We start from the raw sequence: 21,639 nt of genomic DNA, 5'->3' as shown, positions 1-21,639 counted from the left end.
AGCAAACTTATCTTTTAAAAACGCCTAGAGGAGGTTCTTTAAATAGAAAGGAAATGACACAAGAAAGCTTGGAACTTCAAAAAAGAAAGAACATTGGAAGTAGCAAAAAATAAGGGTAAATATAATAACAGCGTTTCCTTCTCAGGAGTTTCTGAAATCATATTTGTTGGAGCAAAATTTAGAATATCGTATGATTTGATGTTCTACATGTGGAGGAAATGATATATTTATAAGATAGAATACAGGGATTTAATTGAAATTACAGTGTTACATTTCCATTGAAGTCAATGGTAAAATGTTAATCCAGGAAGATTGTAATAAATTATATATGTGCATTTCACCTAGAAATGGACTCGAATACCTAGAAGAACCACTAAAAAACTATACAAGGTGGTACACTTAGAAATATTGTAAGTAAATGAAGGTGGAATCTTTAAAAAGATGTTCAAGTAATCAGTAAGAAAATAAATTAGGAACAGATGAATGAGAAACTGAGAAAACAACAGAAAAATAAAACAGCAGACTTAAACCTTGATATAGCAATATCTATTATAAATGTAAATGATCTAAACACACCAATTCAGGTATAGACTGGCAGACTGGATAAAACAAAAAACATGAGGCAGAGATATGTTATCTACAAGGAAATTCACTTCAAATACAACATAGTGAGGTTGATGGGTAATAGAAAAAGATACACTGTGCAAACATTAATGAAAACAAAAACAAGATTGACTCCATTAATATCAGATAAAGTAGTCTTGAGAGCAAAGGAAATTATTAGAGAAAAAGCAGTATTCCAACGAAAAAGACTGATCCAAAATGTGACCCCACCAAACAAAAAAAAGAACCTCATAGTACACAAATCAAAACTGATTGAGCTGAAAGGAGAAATAAACAAATTTTCAATTATATTTGGGGAATTCAGCACCTTACTCTCAGCAATTGGTAGAACTTCTAGATAGCAGATATAAATTAACAGATATAGAAGAAATGAACAGCACCATCAACCAGCAAGATTGAACGAACATTTGTAGAATACTACCTAAAAACAAGGTATGCATTCTTCTCAAGTGCCTATGGAACATTCAGTAAGATACAACATATCATGGGCCATAAACAAACCTTAGTAAATTCAGCAGAACTGAAACCATGCTATGTTCTCTGAGCACAAGGAAATTAAACTGTGAATCAGTAATAGAAAGTCGGTAGAAAAATATCCAAACCCTTCAGAATTAAATAAGATACATGTAAGTAAAGCATGAATCAAAGAAGGCTGAAAGGAAATTTTAAAAATACATAGAACTGAATGAAAAAATATACCAATTTATGTGGGAAGCAGCCAAAGCAGTGGTGTTAGGGAAATTTATAGGACTAAATGCTAACATTGGATAAGATGAAAGGTCTCAAATCCATAATTAATTTTCTACCTTAAGAGACCGCAAAAGGGCAAAGTAAACCCACAGCAAATAGGAAGAAAATAAAGCAGAAATCAATGAGTTGAAAATAGGAAAACAATAGAGAAACCTACTGAAACACAAAGCCAGTTCTTAGGGGAAAAAAATCAATAAAATTTATAAACCTAGCAATCTTCAATACACACACACACAACAAACCATCAATATCAGAAAAGAAATGGGGGATATCACTTCGGCATTCATTAACAGGAGGATAATTTAAACATTATGCTCTTAATTTGATGGTTGAGAAGAGATGGATCAATTCTTTAGAAATTCCAAGCTACCAAAACTCAAGATGACATGGATAATTTGAAGGTTCTGTGGATTTTCATAGATGACATAGATAATTTGAATTAAATTTAATTTAAAATAAAGAGATAAAATCTCTTACAGATGTTTTCACCATAGAAGACTACCAAACATATAAACATTTACGGAGGAATTAATAATGATCTTACACAATGTCCTCCAGAAAAATAGAAAGCATGGAACACTTCGTAACAGGTTTTTTTGTTATCCTGATACCAAAACCATACGATGACAGTACAGGAAACAATAATGAATCTGTAGACCTATATCTCCCATAAATTTACTAGCAAAATTTCTTAACAAAATATTAGCAAATAGAAGCCAGCCATGTATAAAAAGAACCATGACCAAGTGGGATATATACCAGGTATGCGAGAGGGGTTCAACATTCAAAAACCGGTCAGTGTAATCCACCGTAGGCTAACAAAGATGCTATTATACATAGAATTGCTTTATTTTCTTTCAGATTGTTTATTGTAGGTATGTAGAAACACACTTGATTTTGGGGTGGTTGTATTATAGCCTGCAACTTGTCTGAATTCATACATTACCTATAGTAGCTTTCTTGTAGATTCCTTAGGATGATTAGTACCTTCCTTACTCTTTTTAATCTCAAAAGTAGATGGTGACTTTATAAGAAAGAAAAACTACAGACAAATGTTTTTTATGAATATAGATGCAAAAGTCCAAATAAAATCCAACCATATATAAAAAGCATTACATACCATGGCCAAGTACGATTGATTCCAAACATGCAAGGCTCATTTACCATTCAGATCAATTAATATAATCCACTCCATCAGGCCGCAGAAAGAAAAATAATTATATGATCCTATCAATTGATGCAGAAAAAGCATTTGACAGAATCCAACACCCATTCATGATTAAAACTCAGCAAACTAGTTATAGAGAATTTCCTCAACTTGATAAAAAGCAATAACAAAAAATCTGTTAGCCTCATACGTAATAAAGAAGAACTGGATACTTTCTCCCTAAGGTCAGGCGCAAGAATGTCCAGTTTTGCCACTCTTATTTGACATCTGACTAGAAGATGTCCTGGAAGTAAAACTTTTTTTTTGAAGAGATTTGATTGTCTAAGAATCCTAGAAGAGTGGCACACTCCTACCACAAAGAAGTCATTTATAGCAAGACAAGCTTAATATTCAAAAGTCCTTTGCCTTGTTAATATTTTAGTTATAGCTGTCTTTTTATTGTTGCGTTTTAAGAGTTATTTACATATTCTGTATACCAGTCCTAATTAGATACATAGTTTGCAAGTATTTTCTCCTATTTCTGGGTTGTCATTTACTATTTGGGTTGTGTGCTCTGCAGCAAGAGTTTTTTGTTACATGAAGTACAGTTCTACTTTTGTCACTTGTGGTTTTGGTATTGTATCTAATATCCAATTGCCTCAGCATCAGTTGTTGAAAAGGATTTTTTTTCTTTGCATCTTTATTGAAAATGCATTGAACATAAATATTCAGATTTATTTCTGTATTCCCAGTTTAATTGCATAGATCTATAGGATTGTCCTTATGCCAGTACCACATTGCCAGTCTTGATTACTGTAGCTTTGTGGGTTTTTTTAAAGATTTTTATTTATTTATTTGAAAAAGAGAGAACATGAGCGGGGGGGGAGAAGCAGAGGGAGAGGGAGAAGCAGACTCCCTGCTGAGCAGAGAGTCCGATGTGGGGCTTGAGCCCGGGACCCGGACATCATGACCTGAGCTGAAACTGAGTCGGATGCCCATCCGATTGAGCCACCCAGGCACCCATACAATTAATTTTTATATGTTGATCTTGTACCCTGTAACCTTACTGAATTCATTTATTAGTTTTAGTAGTATTTTATTGGATTCTTTAAGTTCTATGTACAAGATTGTGTCAACTGCAACTACAGGTAGTTTTTGTTTTTTGTTTTTAATTCAGTTAGCAAACATACAGTACATAATTAGTTTCAGATTTAGTGTTCAGTACAGATAGTTTTATTTTTTTTTTCCAACCTGTATTTTTTTTTTTCCTGGCTAGAACTATCTGTATGAGTGGTGAGAGTAGATTCTTGTCTTGTTCTTGATTTTAGAGGGAAAGCATTCCATTTTGCACCATTTATCGTGTTGTTATTTGTGGGCTTTTCATAGATGTCTTTTAAAAGATTGAAGGAGTTTATTTCTGTTTCTCGTCTGTTGATTGTTTTTATTAAGAAAGGGTCTTAGAGGGGCGCCTGGGTGGCTCAGCCATTAAGCGTCTGCCTTCGGCTCAGGTCATGATCATCAGGGTCCTGGGATCAAACCCCACATCGGGCTCTCTGCTCGGCGGGAAGCCTGCTTCTCCCTCTCCCACTCCCCCTGCTTGTGTTCCCTGTCTCGCTGTGTCTCCTCTGCTAAATAAATAAAATCTTAAAAAAAAAAAAAAGAAAGGATCTTAGATTTTGTCATACACTTTTTCTGTGTGTATTGAGATGATCAGGCAGTTATTGTCCTGTTTTTTCCTACTTACATAGGCTATTAATTGATTTTCTTTTTGGGGAGAGGGGGTTGTTGAAACATCATACACATGCTAAAATATGAGACTCAGATTTGTTAGTTGAATTCTAGGTTGTTGAGTTCTTTAGAGCAGGGTATTTATCTCCGTCACCTTTATAAACCTCAGAGCCAGTCATACACCAAGTATTCAACAAACATACTTGAACTAATAGTGCAGTTTAAAGCTATTTTCTGTCTGCTTAATTGCTGTGTATTCATTAAAACCAAATTCTGTTACTAGACAGCTTCTTGGAGAACGTGTAATTAAAGAGTGTAGTAGAGTTTTCATACAAATAGAATGTGTATCTTACCAGCTGTGGTCTGTATGCTCTCTTACACTGCCTGAATCTGTACTCTGTATTAATTTTCAGCTGAGCCCTTCATGCTTTGAGGCAGGGAAAAAAGAATATGGAGGTGGCATTGGAGGAGTTGTCTTTATGTGATCTTTGACAATTACATGCAGAATATCCAAGAAGAAAGTTTATAATTTATAAATATTGGGAATAGTTTGTGACTCTACCAATTTTAATAGTGTTGCTGGAGTGCAAATGGTACCATGCTGTAGAAGTGGCTGTAATTACCATGTGACCTATTAATTTAAACAGAACAAAACAAAATATTCCTTTATAAGTCTTCCTAAAGACTTTTTTTTTAAGTTAGGCATATAGTTTTATTGTATTGTTTTCTTTTCACTAGAGACATTTATTTGTATCTATTTTCTTTTTTTTTTTTTTCAGTTGAGGTGTCCTTGACTTATACTAGTTTCAGGTGTGTAACATATTGATTAAATATTTGCATATACTGTAAAATGATCATACCAATAAATCTGGCTAACATCTGTCACCATACATGGTTACAGATTTTTTTGTATGTGATGAGAGCTTTTGAGATCCACTTCTTAGCAACTTTTAAATACGCAATGTACTATTAACTGTAGTCACCACGTTGTACATTACATCCCATGATTTATTTTTTATGACTGGAAGTTTGTACCATTTGATTCCCTTTACCATTTTGCCAGCCCCAAACCCACACCTCTGGCAGCCACCAGTGTGTTCCCTGTATCTATCAGATCATTGTGTTGTGTTTACATTTTTCAGTTTCTACATATAAGTGACATCATTATTGAGATCATTACGATGTTTTCTTCCTCTGTCTGATTCATATCCCTTTGCATAATGCCTTCAAGGTCCATCTGTGTTGTCCCCAAATGGCAAGATTTCATTAATTTTTATGGCTGAGGGGTGCCTGGGTGGCTCAGTTGTTAAGTGTCTGCCTTTGGCTCGGGTCATGATCCCAGGGTCCTGGGATTGAGCCCCGTATCGGGCTCCTTGCTCAGTGGGAAGCCTGCTTCTCCTTCTCCCACTCCCCCTGCTTGTGTTCCTTCTCTCGCTTTCTCTCTGCCAGATAAATAAAATGTTTAAAAAAAAATTTTTTTATGGCTGAATAATATTCCACACACATACACCATATGTATATATATGTATATATAATGTATAAAATATATACACATATATGTAAAATATATATAATATAGTATACACACATATATAAAATACATATAGTATATGTAATGTATGTAGGTTAATATATAAAATTTATATATTGTAAATATATATAAATATATAAGTATTTATATATAGTATATATATAGTATATACAGTAAATTATATATACTTAATATATATTTATATATTTTTTCTTTGTTTTCCTTATTTATATAATGTTGCAGTGAACAAAGGTGCTTATATCTTTTCAGGTTAGTGTTTTCATTTTCTTCAGATAAATACCCAGAAGTGGAATTGCTGGATCATATGATAGTTTTATTTTTAATATTTTGAGGAACTTCCATATTGTGTTCTATAATGGCTGCACGATTTACATTCCCATGAACAGTGCACAAGGGTTTCCTTTTCTTCACATCTTTGTAAACTTGTTATGTCTTGTCTTTTTGATAATAGTCATTGTAATAAGTGTGAAGTGCTGTCTCGTGGTTTTGATTTGCATCTCCCTGGTGATGAGTGATGTAGAAGTACCTTTTCATGTACCTATTAGCCATCTGTATGTCTTCTTTGGAAAAATGTCTTGTTCATGTCCTCCTCCCATTTTAAATCAGATTTGTATTTTTCCAATTGATAATATTAGTTCTGTCTTGGATATTAACCACTTGTCAGACAGATGGTTGCAGTATTTTCTCCCATTCAGTGGGTTGTCATTTGGTTTTGTTGTTGGTCTCCTTTGCAGTGCAGAAGCTTTTTAGTTTGATGTAGTCCCATGTGTTTATTTTTACTTTTGTTGCCTTTGCTTATGGGGTCAAATCCACAACATCACTGATGTCAAGGAGCTTACTGCCTATGTGTTTTTCTAGGACTTTTATAGTTTTAAAACGGTTTTGTGTTCAAGTCTTCAGTCCATTTTGAATTAGATTTTGTGTATGGTGTAAGATAGTGGTTCAGTTTGATTCTTTTGCACGTGGCTGTCCAGTTTTCTTAACACCACTTATTGAAGTGGTGACCATCCTTTCTCCATTGTATATGCTTGGCTCCTTTGTTGTAGATTAGTTGGCATATCAGTGGGTTTATTGCTAGGCTATCTGTTCTGCTCCATTGATCTGTGTGTCTGGTTTTATGCCACTATCATACTGTTTTGATTACAGTAGCTTGGTAGTATAGTTTGAAATCAGCAAGCATGATACCTTCAGCTTCGTTGTCCTTCTCAAGATTGCTTCGGCTATTCAGGATCTTTTGTGGTTCTACACAGATTTTCTTTTAGTGTGAAAATTGCTATTGGTATTTTCATAGGGATTGCACTGAATCTGTACATTGCTTTGGGTAGTAAGGACATTTTAATAATGATAATTCTTCCAATCCATGAGTATAGTATATGTTCCCAGTTGTTCCTGTTGTCTTCCATTTCCGTCATCGGTGTTTCATTATTTGGAATACAGATCTTTTATCTTCTTGGTTAAGTTTATTCCTAGGCATTTTATTCTTTTTGGTGCAATTGTAAACTGTAAGTGTTCTCTTAATTTTTTCTCTATTACTTCGTTATTATTATATAGAAATGCAACAGGTGTCTGTATATTGGGGAAGAGGTGGGGGCAAGGATGCAGCAGCGTCAATGCGCTGGCTGACCTGGGACCCGGGACGGGAGAGAGATTAGGGGCTTCTATGGGCTAAGGTGCCCCGGTCAGAGGCAGCAGCGCCTGGCGGCGCTCCTGAAGCGTAAAGGTTGATGTGAGAGGCCCAGGTTGATGTGAGAGGCAGAGGAGAACCTCGGAGGGAACGGGTGCAGGGAGGTCCCAGGTGAGCGGAGGACTACGTGCTCAGCCTCCTGTGGTGGGCTGGTGGAACGTGACCCGCAAGTCCGGCGCATGCCGCTGTGTGGGAGCGGGGTCCAGGCCTCCTTGGAGCGGAGTGGAGTGGGGACTTGACCCCATGAAGCAGGAGGGAAGCGGGAGGGAGGGCCTCGCGTCAACAACCCTGGGGGCTGGGACCGGCGGTGGGGGCGGGGGGTGGGGGGAGTACCCGTGCGCACCTGGAGAGGCGGGAGGAGTGGAAGCAGGCGTGGGGTGGCAGGAGCGCACGAGGGCGCGGCCAGGCAGCCTGGGCGGCGGGCCTGCCTGTGATGGACCGCAGTGGTGGCGGCCGTGTGGCCCCTGGTGGTGCTGCTGCTGGGCTCGGTGTGCTGCGGTTTGGCTCGGCAAATAGTTGACATTACCAGATCTGTAGAACACACGGCTTGCAATGAAACTGTTGTCATCCTATGTTTGCTAATAATGTGGGTGCAACAAACATTAATGAAATGTACGTAAAGTGGAAATTTAGAGAAAAAGACATTTTGATGGAGCTGTATAAAGGACCACTCAACGGGGATAAGTTTAAGAGGACCAAAATCTCACAAGGATTGTTTAATGACTTTGCCTCTTTGAGGATGGATAAGAAAGAGGCTGTCATAGGAAACTACACTTGTGAGGTAACAGAATTAAGCAGAGAAGGGGAAATCATAGAATTAAAATATTATATTGTTTCATGGTTTTCTCCAAATGAAAACATCCTCGTTATTTTCCCAATTTTGGCTGTCCTTCTGTCTTGGGGACAGTTTGGTATTGTGACACTAAAATATAAATCCAGTCTTAAAAGGAGAAGACCATTCTTTTATTTGTTGGACTAGTGCTCACCAAAGTTGTCATTTTGTGCCAAGTGTATATTCAATAAGGAATGCTGTGGACTTGGTTTAATTATAATTCCTACAGTGATACTGATCCTTCAGGTAGTGGGCTGTGTGCTCTCTATGGTTGGACTAAGCCTCTGTGTCTCAGAGTGTACCCCAGTGCATGGCCTTCTTTCTGATTTCAGCTTTCAGTATTACAGCTCTAGCAGAATTACTTGGATTAATTTATATGAAGCTTCTTGCTTACAATCAGAAGACTATACAATCTCCTAGGAAAGCTGTAGAGGAAACCCTTAATGAGTAACTGACATGAAATGATGGACTTTAATTTGGAAAGTAGTAAGATATGAAAGGAATACAATTGTGTTTAAGCACCATGGCCTTGATTCACTGTTCAGGCGAACAAAACAAGAAAAATAACTAGTTCTGATCTGTGGGAGAAAGTAAATCATTGACCCTTAAATGATTGTTAGTTCTAAGTTTTTATTCAAAGCATCTGTAATTTAGTTAATAAAAGAATTATCTGTGTTGTGTGCCCCCCCAAAAGATTTCTGTATGTTGATTTTTTTGCAATTTGACCTAATATATTTGTCAGTTCTAATACTTTTTTGGTGGAGTCTTGATGATTTTGTATATATAGTATGTCTTCTCCAACTAGTGACAATTTTACTTCTTTACCAATTTGAATACCTTTTATTTATTTATTTTTTGTTGGTGTCTGATTGCTGCGGCTAGGACTTCCATTACTGTGTTGAATAAAAGTAGTAAGAATGGACATCCTTGTCTTGTTCCTATTCTTAGAGGGAAAGTTTTTCACTATTGAGTATGATGTTAGCTGTGGGTTTTTCATATATGGCCTTTATTATGTTGAGGTATGTTCCCTTTAACCCCACTCTTGAAAGATGACCTTATGATTTTTATCCTTTATTTTATTCATGTTGTATATCACATTGATTGATTTGTGGATGTTGAACCATCCTTGTGTCCTGTAAGAAATCCCACATCATTATGGTGTATGATCCTTTTCATGTATTGTTGAATTCAGTTTGCTAATATTTTGTTTAGGTTTTTTGCATCTTTGTTCAGCAGGGATATTGTCCTGTAATTTTCTGTTCTTGTAACATCATGCTCAGGTTTGGTATGAGGATAATGCTGGCCTTATGATATGAGTTTGGAAATGTTCCCTCCTCTTCTATTTTTTTGGTAGAGTTTGAGAATGGTATTCTATTTTAAATGATTTGTAGAGGGGCGCCTGGGTGGCTCAGTTGGTTAAGCGTCTGCCTTCAGCTCAGGTCATGATCCAGGGGTCCTAGGATCGAGCCCTGCATCGGGCTCCCTGCTCAGCGGGGAGCCTGCTTCTCCCTCTCCCTCTGCTCCTGCTCTCTCTCCCTCTCTCTCTGCTGCTGTACTTGTGCTCTCTCTTAAATGAATAAAATCCTTAAAATAAATAAATAAATGATTTGTAGAATTCACCAGTGAAGCTGTTTGGTCCTGGCCTTTATTTGGCGGGGGGGAGCATTATTTTGGGGGAGGCTTTCATCTGCTGATTCAGTTTCCTTACTACTGATTGGTCTGTTACAGATTTTTTATTTCATCATGATTCAGTCTTGGTAGGCTCTGTTTTTTTTTTTAAGATTTTATTATTTTTTGACAGAGACACAGCGAGAGAGGGAACACAAACGGGGAGTGGGAGAGGGAGAAGCAGGCCTTCCGCTGAGCAGGGAGCCCGACGCGGGGCTCCATCCCAGGACCCTGGGATCATGACCTGAGCTGAAGGCAGATGCTTAACGACTAAGCCACTCAGGTGCCCCATAGGCTCTATTTTTTTATGAGATGTGTGCACTTGTTCTAGATTGTCAAATTTGTTACAGTTGTTCATAGTGCTCTCATAAAATCCTTTGTATTTCTTTGGTATCAATTTTAACATCTTTTTCATTTCTGATTTAACTTATTTGAGTCGTCTTTTTCTTGGTGAGCCTAGTAAAAGTTTAATTAATTCTGTTTATCTTTTCAAAGAACCAGCTCTTAATTTTATTGATCTTTTCTGTTGTCTTTTTAGATAATATTTCATTTATTTCTGCTCTGATCATTATTATTTCCTTCCTTTTACTAATTTGGGCTTCATTTCTTCATCTTTTTCTAGTTCCTTGAGGTATAAAGTCAGGTTTTTTGAGAATTTTCTGGTTTCTTAATGTATTTATCACTCTGAACTTCCTTCTTAGAACTGCTTTTGCTGTATCCTGTAAGTTTTGGTATATTGTTATTTCCATTTTCATTTGTCCAAGGTATGTTTTGATTTCTCTGTTGACTCAGTTTGTTCAGGAGCATGTTTAATCTGCACATATCTGAATTTTCTAGTTTCCTTCTGGTAATTTCTAGTTTCATACCATTGTTGTCAGAGAAGATACTTGATTGGGTTTGAATCTACTTAAATCTGGTAGGATTTGTTTTTTGTCCTAATGTATGATCAGTCCTTGAAAATTTTTCATGTGTATTGAGCATTTTTCTCTGTTTCTGGATGAAATGTTCTGTAAATGTCTGTAAAGTCCATCTGGTCTAATGGGACATTTAAAGCCAATGTCAAATATAAGTTGACAACTTAAGATTGAACACATTCTAAAGCTCTGTGTTTTTACTCTCCCCTCCTTATTTCATGGTTTTGATGTCAAATCTTGTATCTTTTGATCTTATGTATCCCTTAACTAATAATTGTAGTTACGGCAAGTTTTTTGTACATAAAAGTTTCATACTACTGGGGCGCCTGGGTGGCTCAGTTGTTAGGTGTCTGCCTTCGGCTCGGGTCATGGTCTCGGGACCCTGGGATTGGGCCCCGCATCGGGCTCCCTGCTCCATGGGAAGTCTGCTTTTCCCTCTCCCACTCCCCCTGCTTGTGTTCCCTCTCTCGCTGTGTCGCTCTCTGTCAAATAAATAAATAAAATCTTCAAAAAAAAAAAAGTTTCATACTACTTTTATAAGTGATCAGCCCACTATCTTCACAATATTAGAATATTCTGAATTTTACTGTATATTTATTTTTACCACTGTGATTTATACTTTTATGTGTTTTCCTGTTACTAATTTGTGTTCTTTTGTTTCAGCTTAAAAATGTCCCTTTAACATTTCTTGTGAAGCTGTTGTAGTGTTGGTGATTTCTAGCTTTTTTTTTGTCTGGAAAACTTTTTATTTGTCCTTCAATTCTGAATGACAGCTTTGCTGTATAGAGTATTCCTGGTTAGTAATTTTTTTTTCTTTTCCAGCTCTTTGAATTTTTGAATATACCATGCCACTTGTCTTCTGGCCGGAAAAGTTTCTTCTGAAGAATTGGAATAACTAGTTGTGGATTTTTTTTGTTTGTTTTTGTTTTTGTTTTGCTGCTTTTAAGATTCTCTCCTTTAATCTTTGGCACTTTAAGTATAATATGTTTTGGTGTGGGTCTTTTGGATTTATTTTATATAGAAATCTCTGGCTTCCTGAATAGGGATTTCTTTCCCCCCCCCCCAATTTGGGGAAGTTTTCAGCCATTATTTCTTTAAATAAGTTTTATGCCCCTTTCTTTTTCTTCTCTTTTTGTGACTTCTATGTGAGTGTTGATCTGCTTTGTATTGTATGATACATCCCTTAAGCTATATCCCCTTTTCCCCCCCCCGCTCTAATGGAGTAAGTTCCACTGTCATATATTGCAGATCACTGATCTCTTATGCCTCATCTATTCTGCTGTTGAATCCCTCTGATGTATTTTTCAGTTCACTTGTTGTATTTTCTGTTTGGTATTTTATTATATTATCTCTTTGTTAAAGTTCTCACTGTGTTCATCTGTTCTTCTGAGTTTGATGAGGATCTTTATGACCATTATTTTGAACTCCTTATCAGGTAAATCACTTATCTCCATTTCATTAAGGACTTATTCTGAGGTTTTATCCTGTTCTTTCATTTAGAACACATTTCTTTCTTTATTTTTCTTGATTCTCTGTGTTGGTTTCTATGCATTAGATCAAACAGCCAACTCTCCTAGTATTGGAGGAATGGCCTCATGTAGGTGATAACCTTATTGTTCAACCCTGACTTAGCTCTTGGTTGTCTGTCAAATTTTGTGATTGTCTAACCAGTCTATTTTACTAGTAGTGGCTTTCAGTAGTTGAAGGTGTTTCAAGACCTGTCAGTGTCCCAGTGGGAGGATCTTGGTCAGCATCTAGATTCAGGCTGAAGAGAAGGGAGATCCTCAGGCATTACCTCTTAAAGTACATAAATATATACAGTCCTGTGAGACTGAAAGCAGAAGGTCACACTAGACACCAGAGCCTGGAAATCCAGGAAGTCGAAAAAGTGTGATAGCAGGTGAGTATAGACTCCTTTTCAGGAGATACTGGAGAGCAGGAGTGAGGCAGAGGGAGAAGGCAGAGAAGACGCCCTGTAGCTCTAGTAAGTTAGAGGGAGAATGCACTGTTGGTGCTCACTTAACCATTTTCAGACGAGATCAGGCACGTTGAGGGTGGTATGGCCGTAGTCACTTAACCATTTTCAAATGGTAAGCCAGCCTTGCATTAGTAGAATAAATCCCACAGGATCTTTGTGTATAACCCTTTTTATATGTTACTATATAACATTTGCTAGCATTTTGGGGAGTATCTGTGGGTCTATATTGAAAAGATGTTGATCTTAGTTTTTTATTGTCTTTTCTCATGTCTGATTTTAGTGTCAGTGTGGTATTAGTCTCATATAATGAGTTAGGAGGTATTTTCTATTTTCTGGAGGAGTATTTGAATAATTAATGTTAATTATTATTTAAATGATTTAAAAAATTCACTAGTGAAACCATCTGGAGCTGGGCTTTTTTTTTTTTTTAAAGATTTTATTTATTTGGCAGAGAGAGACATAGTGAGAGAGGGAGCACAAGCAGGGGGAGTGGGAGTGGGAGAAGCAGGCTTCCTGCTGAGCAGGGAGCCCGATGCGAGGCTCGATCCCAGGACCCTGAGATCATGACCTGAGCCGAAGGCAGCCGCTTAATGACTGAGCCACCCAGGCGCCCCTAGACCTCAGCTTTTTTTTATGGGAAGTTTTAAAATGACTACCTCAGTGTTTTTACTTCTTGTACTTTTTTCAGATTTATTTCTTCTTGAGTTAGTTGTTATATTTTTTCTTATGCTAGGAATATTTGTATTTTAGCAAAGTTATCAAATTTGTTGGCATACAGTTGTTCAAAACATTCACTTATAATTTTTTTTGTAATGTATGAAACATTCCAGTTTTGTAGTGTTAGTACATTCTATCCCTAGTATATGTACCATCTTTATTCCATAACTTTAGTAGTTTGAATCTTATGTCTCTTATTTTCATGTCAGCCTAAATGCAGGTTTGTCAGGTTTCTTGATCTTTTCAAAGAATCATATTTTGCCTTTCTTTGCTGTTTTATTAATTTTTACTTATCTCATTTTCTATCCTTGCTTTGGATTGGTATTGCTTTTTTTTTTCCATTGTTCTCAGGTGTGCAAGGCAGGTTATTGATTGGGGATCGTTCTTTTTTTTTTAAGATTTTATTTGAGAGAGAGAGCGTGCATTTATATTTATTTGAGAGAGAGCCCATGTACACGTGTGAGCTTGGTGGGTAGGGGCAGAGGGAGCGGGAGAGAGAGAATCCCAAGCAGACTCTGCACTGAGTGGGGCTCGATCTCATGACCCTGAGATCATGACCTGAGCCGAAATCAAGAGTCAAATGCTTGACCGACTGAGCCACCTAGGTGCCCCGGGATCCTTTTTTTTAGTATGGTTATTGTCGGTATAAATTATCTTCTAAGTACTGTTTTGTGTGTATCTCATAAGTTTTAGTATATTAAATCTACATTTTTACTCCAAGTATTTTCTAAGTTTCCTTGTTATTTTTTCCCTCTGTTTTATTCAGGAATGTGTTATTTAATATTACATTTATGAATTCAAAATCCCTTTGTATTACTGATTTATAATTTTCTTCCATTGTGGTAGGAGAACCTTTTAAAATCTATCCTGGGAAGGGGCGCCTGAGTGGCTCAGTCTGTTAAGCATCTGCCGTCAGCTCAGGTCATGATCCCAGGGTCCTGGGATCAGGCCCCACATCAGGCTCCTTGCTCAGCGGGAAGCCTGCTTCTCCCGCTCCTACTCCCCCTGCTTGTGTTCTCTGTCTCGCTGTGTCTCTCTCTGCCAAATAAATAAAACTTTTAAAAATAAAATCTATCCTAGGGAATGTTTCATCTTTTGAAGAATATGTATTCCGTTCTTTTCAAGTGGATTGTCTTAAATATATATCTGTTAGGTGTAGCTTACTTTATAGTGTATTTTAACTACTTCTTTTTTTTTTTTTTTTTTTTGCTTGTTTGTATTCTCCCAGTTGTTTTATCTATTACTTAAAGTGGGATATTAAAGTCTCTAATTATTATTGTTGACATGTATGTTTTTCCTTTGAATTCTGTCAGAATTTGCTTCAGACGCTTGAGACTTAGCAGCTATAATTGCTTGGATTAATGTCTCCTTTACTTATTGACTGGTTTCATTGCATGATGTCCACTTATCTCCAGTAACACTTTTTTGTGTAAAAATAGATTTTTGCCTGATACTAATATAGCTCCTATAGCCTTTTTATAAATGTTGTGTACTTGATATATTTTTCTCTGTTTTTAAAATTTTCTACCTACTTGTGCTTTGAATCTTGTAGATAGCATGTGCTTGCATTTACATGTTTTATACACCCTGACATTTGCTGATTTTTTATTGGATTTCTAAGTCCATTCCCGGTTTTTTGGTGTTGGTATGGTTGGATTTACTCTTGCTGTTTTACTTTTTGGTGTTTATCTGCCTTATGCCTTTTTGATCCTCTCGTTCTTTTATTACTGCCTTCTTTTTCATTAAGTATGTTTTAGCATAATATTTTAATTTCTTCAATGATGATTTCACTTAAAAATGATTTTCCTAATCGTTGTTCTAAGATTTACCTAATAAATTTACCTTTTCAGAATCTACTTCAGATTTATACTCCCTTATCTACACTGAAATATAGAGATGCTATTCATATATAATTCTATTTATTCTACTCTATTTTTGTGATACTACTTTTGTGCATAGTAGATCTGTATATGTTTAAATTCCAACAATGCATTGTTGGAATTACTACTTTATATAATTTGATGTCTTTTAAAGAAACTGAGACAAGAAAGGATAGCAAGTATTTATTTATGGAGTTTGCTCTATTAACGTTCTTATTCACCATTTCTGCTTCATTTCATTTGTTACTGTGAATTCAAGTTACCATCCAGGTTCATTTCCTTACTCTAGTATAACTTTGTTTTTCTGCCTTGTCTTTCCTATTGTCAAATATATTTAATTTCTATAGGTTACAGAACAATATAGTTGTATACATATTGGTTGTTGCATGGCCTTGGGCAGTGGTTAGGAGAAGAAATACGTCTTTATGCTATCTTTTAAATTACAGCATTACTTTTACCTGCAATCTTTGTGGATTTGAACTAATGACTGGAAATGTATAGGTTTATGTATTTCGCTTTCAGTTTTGAAAACAGTTCTGCTATTTTGGGTTTTTTTCCCCCTAACTCACAATATGTCACCCTACCTCCTGCTCTCTGTTGAAAAGTCAGCTGTTAATCTAACTGGAGTTCCCTTGTATGTGATGAGTTGTATTTCTCTTGATACTTAAGTTTTCTTTTTGTCTTTCTTTTTAAATATTTTCACTATGATGCATCTTGGCATGGATCTCATGTGGAGTTTATTTATCTTCTTGAATTTGCATATTGTTTTTCTCTTGTATTTGCAGGATTTCCCCATTGTTTTGTTGAATAGTTTTTCTCCCCTTGCTCTTCCTTCTTTTGTTTTGATATTCCCATTATGAATATGTTGGTGCAGATAACACTATCCTTCATTTATTTGAGGCTTTGTTCAGTTGCTTCATTCATCTTTTGTTTAAATTATATCTATTGATCTGTCTTCAAGTTTACTAATTCTTCTTCTGTAAGCTTCAGCTGTTGAGCCCATCTAACAAATTCACAGTGCAGGTAGTATAATTTTCAAATGTAGAATTTTTGTTTCATTCTTTTCTGTTTATTGATACTCTCTGTGTGATGAGGTGTCATCAGTACCTTCCTTTACTTCCTTAAATGTGGTTGCCTTTTGGACATGTTTGTGATAGCTGCTTTGAGATCTGCTAAGTCCTATATCTGGACTCTCTCAAGTTGCCTGCTGTTTCTCCCATATATGTGAAATTTTCCTGTTCGTCTTGTGAATCCTTTTTTTTGACAAAAGGATATTTTAGATATTTTGTTCCTAGTCTGATACTGATTCCTTCTTTCTCTAGGGCCTGTTGTTATTTTTGCTTGCTTATTTGTTTAATGACTTGATTGGATTATTTGGCTGAAGTCCTTTCCTCCCACCGTGTACCATCTCTGATGTCTCATCAGAGGGCTCTGCCTTGGGCTCGCACACTGTTATTAGAATGATGATAGTGTTATGGGGGGTGCTCTGTGAGTGCCTCTGTGATGATTCATTCTGTGTGTTAACCTCAGTGGCCTAACCAATGCCCAGATAGCTGGTAAAACATTATTTCTGGGTGTGTCTTGGGGGATCTTTCTGGAAGCAGCATTTGATTCAGTAGACTGAGTAAAGAGATCCATCCTCACCCTTATGGTCAGATAGCATTTAATTCTTTGAGGGCCTGAATGGAACAAAAAGGCAAAGAAGGGCAAATTCTCTTTCTCTTCTTGTGCCGGGATATCTGAGACAAAAATCAGTGTTCCTAGTTCTCCAGCCTTTGGGCTCTGGGACTTATACCACTGGCCATCTAGTTTGCAGGCTTTTAATCTTTACTAAAAGTTAAACCATCACCTCCCGTAGTTCTCAGGCTTTTTGACTCAGACTGAATTATACCACTGGCTTTCCTGGTTCTCCAGCTTTCAAACAGCAGATTGGGGGACTTCTTGGCCTCCATGACTACATAAGCTAATTCCTTTAATAAACCTCTTCGTCTCTCTCTCTCTCACACACACACACACACACGCATGTGTGTATATATATAGTTACTGGCTCTGTTTCTCTGGCGAACCCTGATAAACACAGTTTCTTTCACTGATCTCTGTGTTAACTTCTCTGCCTCTATTGGTGTCACCCTGCTTTTAGCCTCTACTAATTGTTGGCCCATTGGTCTGTTGTTTCCAACATTGTCCTGGATCATATATTGCTCTACGGATTGGTCCAATTTCGAGTCCTTTCAGAGAGTAGCCTTTGAGACCCGTCTTCAATATTGCGCTTCATGCCACTGGTTTTGAAATCATCTCCTAGAAAACATAATTTGAGAAAATTATTTCCGTAGAAAATCTTCATCTATTGTAAGTGTATTTGTGTGAATGTTTCTGGTGGATAGGACCAGATCTATAGCCTGGGTTGTTCTCCTTAATTGTCTCTTTCCCTTGTTCCTTCTGGTATAATTTTAGTTGGTCTGTTATTTACCTTGTTGCCCTAATGGAGGCACAAGCCTCTTCTTAGTTGCTGAACACTGAAATTTCATTGTTTTTGAAGGTGGCCTTATTTTCATAAGAAGAACTTGATAGTTCTCTGTTCTGCCTGTGTCTCTGAGTATAAGTACTACAATGTTGCTCTGGAGCTAGGAGCCAGAACAGTGCCCCACTTCTCTCAGAGTGACGCTGCAGTTTACGATTAGTAGATGTGTGTATTTCTGTCTGAGTGTTTCTTAAAACTTGATATAAGCATAAGACACATAATATTCTTCTGTAAGAAGTTTAAAACGGTATTGAAAAACTTAAAGACGTTTTCTATATATGAATAGATGTATGTTGTTGATTATTGGAAGGGCCAGCATCATGAAGATGTATTCCTCCCTAATTCACATGCGGATTCAATTAATGCTAATTAGAATTCCTATGAGGTTTGATGGTGTGTTTGTTTTTGTTTTCAAGAAGTCAAGTTACCCCTTTAATATTTAGAACCCACAAAATGATTGAGATATACAATGAGCCCGTGGTAATTAGGTCTGTTTTGCCCAGTGAGAGCTTAGAGGTAACTTAACTGTGTGGGAATTCGATCTTTGGTTAGATCTACCACTGCAAATCACTGGCAAAAGATAGTTTTCTAAGTTGTACTTAATTCATGTAACATATTACATGTGTCTTTACTGTCTCTCCATTAGTATGTAAACCTGAGAAAGCAGAGATTTTTGCCTGTTTTCTTCACTACTTTACCCCCATTTAAAAGGCAGAGATTGCCAAGTGAGAGAAATTAAAAGGGTAAGATTCAAATAGGTTGAACATAAAAAGGATGGAAAAAGATGCACAATGGTAAAATTATTCAAAAGGTTATAGTCCTGTGTCAGTATTAGATGAAGTGGATTTCAAAGCCAAGAATACTGCCAGAGAAAGAGAAGGATTTTTTTTCATATTGATAGAGATATATTTATCAAGAAAACTTAATCCTTTACTTTTATGGTGCAGATAAGTTTTTCAAAGTATATGAAGGAAAACCTGATGGAACTTGAAGGAGAAATAGATGCACAGTTATAGTCTGATGTTTCAACATCCCTCTCCCGATAATTAGTAGAAGAAGGAGATGGAAAATAAGCAAAGCTGTAGTAGACTTGAAGAACACTGAATAACCAAATGACCTAATTGACATTTATAAAATTACCCGCCCCCATACACACACAGGTAAACCAGTGGAATACACATTCTTTTCAGGAGCACATGAACGTAAACCAAGGTAGATCCATATTCTAAGACCTAAAACAAATCTCAATTAATTTAAAAGGAGTCAAGTCATATAAAATGTTTTCCCTTACCAGAGTGGAGTTAAATCTAGCTAAATTAAAAATAACAGAAAGAGCTGTAAAATTCCTAAATAGTTAGAAACTTAATAGCATCCTTTTACCTAACTTGATGGTTCAGAGAAGAATTCAAAGGGGAAATTAGAAACTATTTTGAACTGAATGTTCATGAAAACATGAAATTTATATATAGGAAATTTTTATATAGGAAACAAAGTATGTATAATATTTCATTGATTTCATTATTTTCCATTGATCTTTATTCCTTCTCTTACTTTTGGGTTTAATTTTTTTCTAGTGTTTTTTTTTCTTGTTTTATAAGGTGAAAACAGCTGAGGTAATTGAGATCTTTCTTATGCAACACAAGTAAATTTTTTTGTGTGAATATATCTAACACACAAATGCATACATGAAATTCCTTTTATGTGGAATATATATTATAAATAATATGTATTTATCATATGATGTGTAAATTTCATACATGTTGGATTTTGTGTGTGTATACACATGTGTATATCTAACACGTGTGTGAAATTCATGCTGGATAAGAAGGAAGGTCACAATTTAATGGCTGCTTCCACCTTACAAATCTAGGGGGAAAGGAGCAAATTAAATCCATAGTAAGCAGAAGAAAGGAAGTAGTAAATAACAGAATGTTTAAATAATGTAACTGAAAACAGAAATATAGTTGAGAAAATTAGTAAAACCAAAAGCTGGTTCTTTAAGATCAGTAAAATTGACAGGCTTCTAGATGAGACAAATTATTGATATCAAGAATAGCAGTGGGGGTGCACCTGGGTGGCTCAGTTGGTTAAGTGACTGCCTTCAGCTCAGGTCATGATCCCAGGGTCCTGGGATCGAGTCCCACATCGGGCTCCCAGCTGAGCAGGGAGCCTGCTTCTCCCTCTGGCCCTCTCCCCTCTCATGCTGTTTCTCTCTCACTCGCTACTAAATAAATAAATAAAATCTTAAAAAAAAAAAAAAAGAATAGCAGTGGTGGCACGCCTGGGTGGCTCAGTAGTTAAGCGTCTGCCTTCGGCTCAGGTTGTGATCCCGGGGTCCTGGGATTGAGCCCCGCATCGGGAAGCCTGCTTCTCCGTTTCCCACTCCCCCTGCTTGTGTTCCCTCTCTTGCTGTCTCTCTGTCAAAAAATAAATAAAATCTTAGAAAAAAAAAAAAAAGTATAGCAGTGGCAATATCACCAAAGATTCTACAGATATTACAAGGAAAATAAGGAAATGTTTTGCCTCTGGTTTATAAATTCAACCATTTAGATAAAATGGACAATTTCCTTCAGCAGCTATCCAAGCTCACTTCAGGAGAAATAGATAACCACTCCATGAAGAAACCCCAAGTACAGGGACTTCATTAGTGAGTTCTGCCACACATGGAATAATACCAGCTTTACCAAACTCTTCCAGAAAATCCAGGAGAAGATTATACTAACTAATTCAGTCTCTGAGGCCAGCATTTTGCTAATACCAAAACTAGACAAAGATATTACAGGCATACCTCAGAGATACATTAACAGATTTCAGAACCTATGTGGAAAATCTTTAAAGAAGACAATTTTGATTAAACCCCTTTTCATGATAGCTATACCCCCTAATGGTGGAGGATTTTGCAGTGAAGGAAGGGGATTTGTATAGTTGAAAAGCACATAGATATTTTCAAAGATACTGTTCTTCTTGAGCGGACTGTATGATGGATAATATAGTATCAGTGTACAGTTTTCTTGAGTGTGATCATGCCTTTACTCATAGGAGATACATGCTGATACATTTGAAATAACAGGTCATGATGTTTGCATTTAACCCACATAGTTAATGGTCAAGAAGACTTTATATAGAGAAAGATAAAGCAAGTATGGGAAAAATTTAACAATTGTGAAAAGCACAGAAATGCTTTATTTTATGGCTCAAGCAAACTTGATACTTTGTTTCTTATGTGGAAATTATTCTATATACATTTTGTCTCTACCAAGTTTAATTTGATAAAGTGTGTTTTCTTAGGAAATTATTTGCTACTTTTCTTTCAAACATATCTGTATCATGTTGAGTAAAAGTAGCCTTTTTGATTTTTTTCATACCTTGTTCCAGTGATTGTTTCCTCCTTATTGTTTCTCAGTTTGGGTAGTTGAGCTTTCTTTCCTTTGTTTTTGTTGATTAGGGTAGTCAATGATTTGCCTCCTTTGTTAATCTTTTCCAAAGAACCAGCTTTCTTGTTTCTTAAAGATTTTATGTATTTTTTAAGTAATCTCTACACCAAACGTGGGGCTCAAACTCACAACCCCAAGATCAAGAGTCACATGCTCCACTGACTGAGCCAGCCAGGGGTTCCAAAGAACCAGCTTTTTTTTTTTTTTTTT

At 36.4% G+C, this 21,639-nt stretch overlaps 1 protein-coding gene and 1 pseudogene across 1 annotated transcript in view; both read left to right on the top strand.

The window, feature by feature from the left end:
• Positions 1 to 21,639, top strand: part of LOC102748675 (uncharacterized) — a 49,653-nt gene that overhangs the window by 17,121 nt on the left and 10,893 nt on the right.
• Positions 7,665 to 11,224, top strand: LOC115942225 (leukocyte surface antigen CD47 pseudogene; annotated as a pseudogene).

Source organism: Leptonychotes weddellii, chromosome 6, assembly GCF_054177405.1.
Source record: "Leptonychotes weddellii isolate Sample4059 chromosome 6, ASM5417740v2, whole genome shotgun sequence".
Taxonomy (NCBI): Eukaryota; Metazoa; Chordata; class Mammalia; order Carnivora; family Phocidae; genus Leptonychotes; species Leptonychotes weddellii.
This window is presented reverse-complemented; position numbering and strand designations above follow the sequence as displayed.